At 39.1% G+C, this 6,111-nt stretch overlaps 1 pseudogene; it reads left to right on the top strand.

Moving 5' to 3' along the window:
• Positions 1 to 2,231: 2,231 nt before the first annotated feature.
• Positions 2,232 to 2,330, top strand: LOC116874412 (annotated as a pseudogene).
• The last annotated feature ends 3,781 nt before the right edge of the window (positions 2,331 to 6,111 follow it).

The raw sequence follows: 6,111 nt of genomic DNA, 5'->3' as shown, positions 1-6,111 counted from the left end.
GAAAAAAATTTACCATGCTAATGGACATCAAAAGAAAGCTGGGGTGGCAATCCTTATATCAGATAAATTAGATTTTAAGACATGAGGAAGATGTCTTTAAGAGATGAAGAAGAACACTGTATCATACTGAAAGGGTCTGTCCAACAAGAAGAGCTAACAATTTTAAATATCTTTGCCCCTAACATAGGAGAAGCCAATTATATAAACTGATTAATAACAAAATCAAAGAAACACATTGACAATAATACAATAATAGTAGGAGACTTCCAACACCCCCCTCACTGAAATGGACAGAGCATCTAAACAAAAGATCAACAAGGAAATAAAGGCTTTAAATAACACACTGGACCAGATGGACATCACAGATATATTTAGGATATTCCATCTCAAAGCAATAGAATACACATTCTTCTCTAGTGCACATGGAACATTCTCTAGAATAGATCACACCCTGGGTCACAAATCAGGTCTCAGCCAGTACCAAAAGATTGGGACCATTCCTGCATATTTTCAGACCACAATGCTTTGAAACTAAAATTCAACCACAAGAGGAAAGTTGGAAAGAACTCAGATACATGGAGGTTAAAGAGCATCCTACTAAAGAATGAGTGGGTCAATCAGGAAATTAAAGAAGAATTTAAAAAGTTCATGGAAACAAATGAAAATGAAAACAAACTGTTCAAAATCTTTGGGACACAGCAAAGGCAGTCCTGAGAGGAAAGTATATAGCAATACAAGCCTTACTCAAGAAATAAGAAAGGTCTCAAGTATACAACCTAACCCTACATCTAAAGGAGCTGGAGAAAGAACAGCAAAGAAAGCCTAAATCCAGCAGGAGAAGAGGAATAATAAAGATCAGAGCAGAAATCAATGAAACAGAAGAAGCCAAAAGAACAGTAGAACAAATCAACAAAACTAGGAACTGGTTCTTTGAAAGAATTAGTAAGATTGATAAACCCCTGGCCAGACTTATCAAAAAGAAAAGAAAAAGGACCCAGATTAATAAAATAATGAATGAAAGAGGAGAGATCATAACCAACAGCAAAGAAATACAAACAATTATGAGAACATATTATGAATAGAAACAGGCCAGTATTCCTGAGGAACACAGATGCAAAATTCCTTTAAAAATATTAGCAAAATGAATTCAACAATACATTAAAAGGATGATTCACCACAATCAAGGAATTTAGCCCAGGAACGCAAGAATGGTTCAATAACAACATCAATAAAGATGATATTTCATATTAACAAAATGACAGGTAAAAATCATATGATCATCTCAATAGAAACACAAAAAGCATTTGAAAAAAATTCAACATCCATTCATGATAAAAACTCTTAACAAAATGGGTATAGAGGGAACATGCCTCAACATAATAAAGGCCACATATGACAAACTCAGAGCTAACACCATACTCAATGGTAAAAAGCTGAGCTTTTTCTCTAAGATCAAGAACAAGACAAGGATGTCCACTTCTACCACTTGTATTCAATACAGTACTGAAGTCCTACCCATAGCAACCAGACAAGAAAAAGAAATAAAAACATTCAAATTGGTTAGGAAGAAGTAAATCTGTCACCATTTGCTGATGACATGATCCTATACAGAGAAAACCCTGAAGACAACACACACATACACACACACACACACACACACACACACAAGCATGCAATCTGTTAGAACTAATAATTCAACAAAGTTTCTGTATACAAGGGCGCCTGGGTGGCTCAGTGGGTTAAGCCGCTGCCTTCGGCTCAGGTCATGATCTCAGGGTCCTGGGATCGAGTCCCACATCGGGCTCCCTGCTCAGCAGGGAGCCTGCTTCCCTCTCTCTCTCTCTCTGCCTGCCTCTCCGTCTACTTGTGATCTCTCTCTGTCAAATGAATAAATAAAAAATCTTTAAAAAAAAAAAAAAGTTTCTGTATACAAAACAAATATACAGAAATCTGTTGTGTTTCTACACACCAATAAAGAACTAGCAGAAAAAGAAATTAAGAATATAATCCCATTTATAAGATTGTATATATCACAAAGAATAAAATACCTAGGAGGAAATTTAACAAAGGCGGTGAAAGAGCTATACTTTGAAAACTAGAAGATACTAATGAAAGAAATTAAAGATGACTCAAATAAATGGAAAGATATACCATGTTCATGAACTGAAAGAATATTTTTAAAATATTCATGCTATCCAAGCCAATCTACAGATTCAGTGCAATCCCTATTAGTGCTCGCTGCAGCAGCACATGTACTAAAACTGAGACAATACAGATAAGATAAGCATGGCCCCTGAAAAATGATGACATGCAATGCAATCCATATTAAAATACCAGCAGTATTTCTTACAGAAGTAGAACAAAAAATCCTAAAATTTGTATGGAACCACAAAAGACCCCAAGAGCCAAACCAACATTGAGAAAAAAGTACAAAGTTGGAGAATTCACAATCTCAGATTTCAAACTTTACTACAAAGCTATAGAAAACAAAACGGTACAGTGCCAGCACAAAAATCGATACACAGATCAATGGAACAGAATAGACAGCCCAGAAATAATCCCACACTTATATTGTCAATTAATCTTTGACAAAGGAGGCAAGAACATACAACGGATAAAAGACAATCTTCGTAAGTGGTGTTGGGAAAAGTAGACAGTTACATGCAAAAGAATGAAACTGGACCATTTTCTCAAACCATATACAAAAATAAACTCAAAATGGATTACAGACCCAAATGTAAGATCTGAAGCCGTAAAAATCCTAAAAGAGAACAGAGGCAGTAACCTCTTATACATCACTATAAGCGATATTTTTTTGTCTCCTCAGGCATTGGCGATAAAAGCAAGAATAAACAATTGGGACTACATCAAACTAAAAAGCCTTTGCACAGTGAAGAAAACCATCAACAAAATGAAAAGGCAACCTACTGAATGGAGGAAGATATTTTTTTTTAATTTTATTATTTATTTGACAGACAGAGATCACAAATAGGCAGAGAGGCAGGCAGAGAGAGAGAGGGATAAGCAGGCTCGCTGCTGAGCAGAGAGCCCGATGTGGGGCTCGATCCCAGGGCCCTGGGACCACGACCTGAGCCAAAGGCAGAGGCTTAACCCACTGAGCCACCCAGGTGCCCCAAGGAGGAAGATATTTTCAAATGATATATCTGATAAGGAGTTAATATCCAAAATATATAAAGAATTCCTACAACTCACCTCCAAAAATAAACAAAACGAATCAATGTTATTTAAAAAATGGCCAGAGAACCTGAATAGACAATTTTCCAAAGAAGACACAGCACAACCAACAGATACATGAAAAAGACGGTCAACATCACCAATCATCAGGGAAATGCACATCACAACCACTATGAGATTACCCCACACCAGTCAGAATAGCTAGTATTAAAAAGACAAGAAATAACAAGCGTTGGCAGGCATGTGGAGAAAAGGGAACTCTGGTGCACTATGGGTAGGAATGTAAATTGGTGCAGCCACTATGGAAAATAGTATGGAGGAAATTAAAAACAGAACCACCATATTATCCAGTAATTCCATTTTTGAGTATTTATCCAAAGAAAATGAAACACTAACTTGAAAAGATATATGCACCCCTATGTTTATTGCAGTTTTATGATAGCCAGGATATGGAAGCAAACTGTGTGTTCATTGACAGATAATTGAATAAAGATGTGGTACATGTACACAATGGAATATTACTCAGCCACAAAAAAGAATGAAACATGGATGGTATCATGCTAAGTGAAATAAGTCAGACAGAGAAGGAGAAATACCATAGAATTTCATTTATATGTGGAATCTAAAAAACAAAACAAAAAGTCAGAAACAGACATAAATACAGAGAACAAACTGGTAGTTGCCAGAGGAGAGGGGGATAAGGAAATGGGCAAAACAGGTGAAGGGGATTAGGAGATACAAACTTCCAATTATAAAATAAGTCACAGGGATGAAAAGTACAGCACAGGGAATACAGTCAACAATATTGTAATGCCTTTATATGATGACAGAGAGTAACTACAATTACCAGAGTGTTCCACAGTGTATGTAATTGTCAGATCACTATGTTGTACACCTGAAACTAATACTACACTGTATGTTACCTAACTGGACTTCAAGTAAATCCTTTAAAAAAAAATGTAGGTCAACTACATGTTAAATGAATGAATGAATGAATTAATTAATTAATTAATTAATTGAGAGGTAACTTTGTGCTGGGGCTCCAGCACGAAGAGATACAGCAGTAAACAAGACAGACATGGACACGGACCTCAAGGCAGTGTCTATCATACCACCTTGCTTCCCCAGCAGCTGCCCTCTACCTCCTCCTAGCCACACTCTGGACATAGTACAAGAGTTAAAAAACCACCTGGGCAGGAGAGGGTCTACATGGCCCTCTTTTCATCCCCTATTCCAACCCCAGAGTCATCCTTCTAAAGAATGCATGTCTCTGGCCATATCACACCGTTCCTATAGACCACTGATGACTCCCCATCACCCACACCCAAACAGACAAGAGCTTTCTCAGAAGGCTCTTTCCCATTTTTCCAGTGTCCCCTCTCAGCATTCACTGCCTCAGACAACCCCAAACTGCCTGCATTGTCCCATACCCACTTTGCTTTGTCTCTATGTTTTTGTTCATACCATCTCCTCTGTCTTAATGCCCTTCCTTCCCTTCGTCTGGTTTATTTGTTATCTATTGCTGTGTATCAAACCATTCAGACTAGTAACGAAAGGCAACCACAATTCTATGAATCAGCAGTTTGGTTAGAGATCAGCTGGAACAGTGCATACATATGCTCCAAACAGAGTTGGCTGGGCTCACCCCCTCACTGTGGTCAGCTGACAGGTGCGCTGGGGTTGGATGCTCCAAGAGGGGCTCACACGGTGTCTAGCCATTGGGTGAGGCTCCCAGCTGGAGCATCTCAGTTCAGGTCTCTCTCCCGTGGCTAGCCTGGACTCTTCACATGGCAACTGGATTCCAAGAACCAAGGCCTGATGGGCAAGTGCTTATGAAGTCTCTGCCTGTGTCACATCTGCTAAGGTCACATCTGCCTAGGACTAAAGCATGTCATATAGCTGAGCCCAGAATCAGTTTGTTAAAGGTGTGACTCACTGGGGGGCCATTAACGTAGCAATCTACAAGTCTGCCCTCTACCCCTACCTAACACACAGGGTTTGTCATCCTTCCCAAAACACCCAAAATAGTATTCAATCATACACCAGGCTCAAAGTCCATGATCTCACAACGTGCAGCAAGTCTGGATGTGACTGAGCCTCCTGGGGTACAACTCCTCGTGTGTGGCTCCTTTTGATCCAAAGACCTATGAACTAACAAGACAAGATGTCTGCCCTCCATGTGCCAGCATACAGTCATGACACAGGCAAAGGAGAGCTATTAAAAAGGAGAAAAATAGGAGGCATGTAGAGATCACTGATTCAAAGCAATTCCGAAATCCAGCCAGGTTCTGTTATCAGGACCCCTCCTTTGGGAGGGGTCCCTCATTCTACTTGAATAGCGTCCAGTTCTGCGTGGCTTCTAGTTATATCCACTGGGCTCCTGGTTTTGCCCATAAGAAAAGGCCCTTGTGAATATTGGCCACCTTACTACCCATAGGAAACTGGGGGTTCAGAAGCCTATTTTTACTTTTTAACTATTTCAGTTCTTTTTAGCCCAAACTAATAAAGTCTTTTCCAAAACAATACTCTGAAACTTTATGGGTTTTCTAGGAGTATTATTAGCTTCACTTCTTGCTCCAAAAGCCACATATATAGTTAATTTCATGAAGATTCTACTCCAGCTATAAAACAACTTTACTAATCTTAGAAACCCTTTTGTTTAACTGAGGTGGTCTACTAGGCACCACCTTAAATCCTCTAGGGGTCTTAACAAAGATTCTACAATTGGTTCTACAATTCTACAATGGTTTCTTCTTTACCTTTAGACCAGTTCTAACTTGGGGGATCTGCTGCCTGCTATAGAGACTGGAAATGAGAACTAGTTTTCCTTCCCAAACCAGCTAACTGGACAGGTCCTTATTTAGCTCATCTCTCTGTTATTACACCTGACATGCCAGCTGGAAGCACCCAGATGGC

This window comes from Lontra canadensis, unplaced genomic scaffold, assembly GCF_010015895.1.
Source record: "Lontra canadensis isolate GAN:19392208 unplaced genomic scaffold, GSC_riverotter_1.0 scaffold36, whole genome shotgun sequence".
Classification (NCBI taxonomy): domain Eukaryota; kingdom Metazoa; phylum Chordata; class Mammalia; order Carnivora; family Mustelidae; genus Lontra; species Lontra canadensis.
Note: the sequence above shows the minus strand (reverse complement) of the source record. Positions and strands in the feature narration are given on the sequence as shown.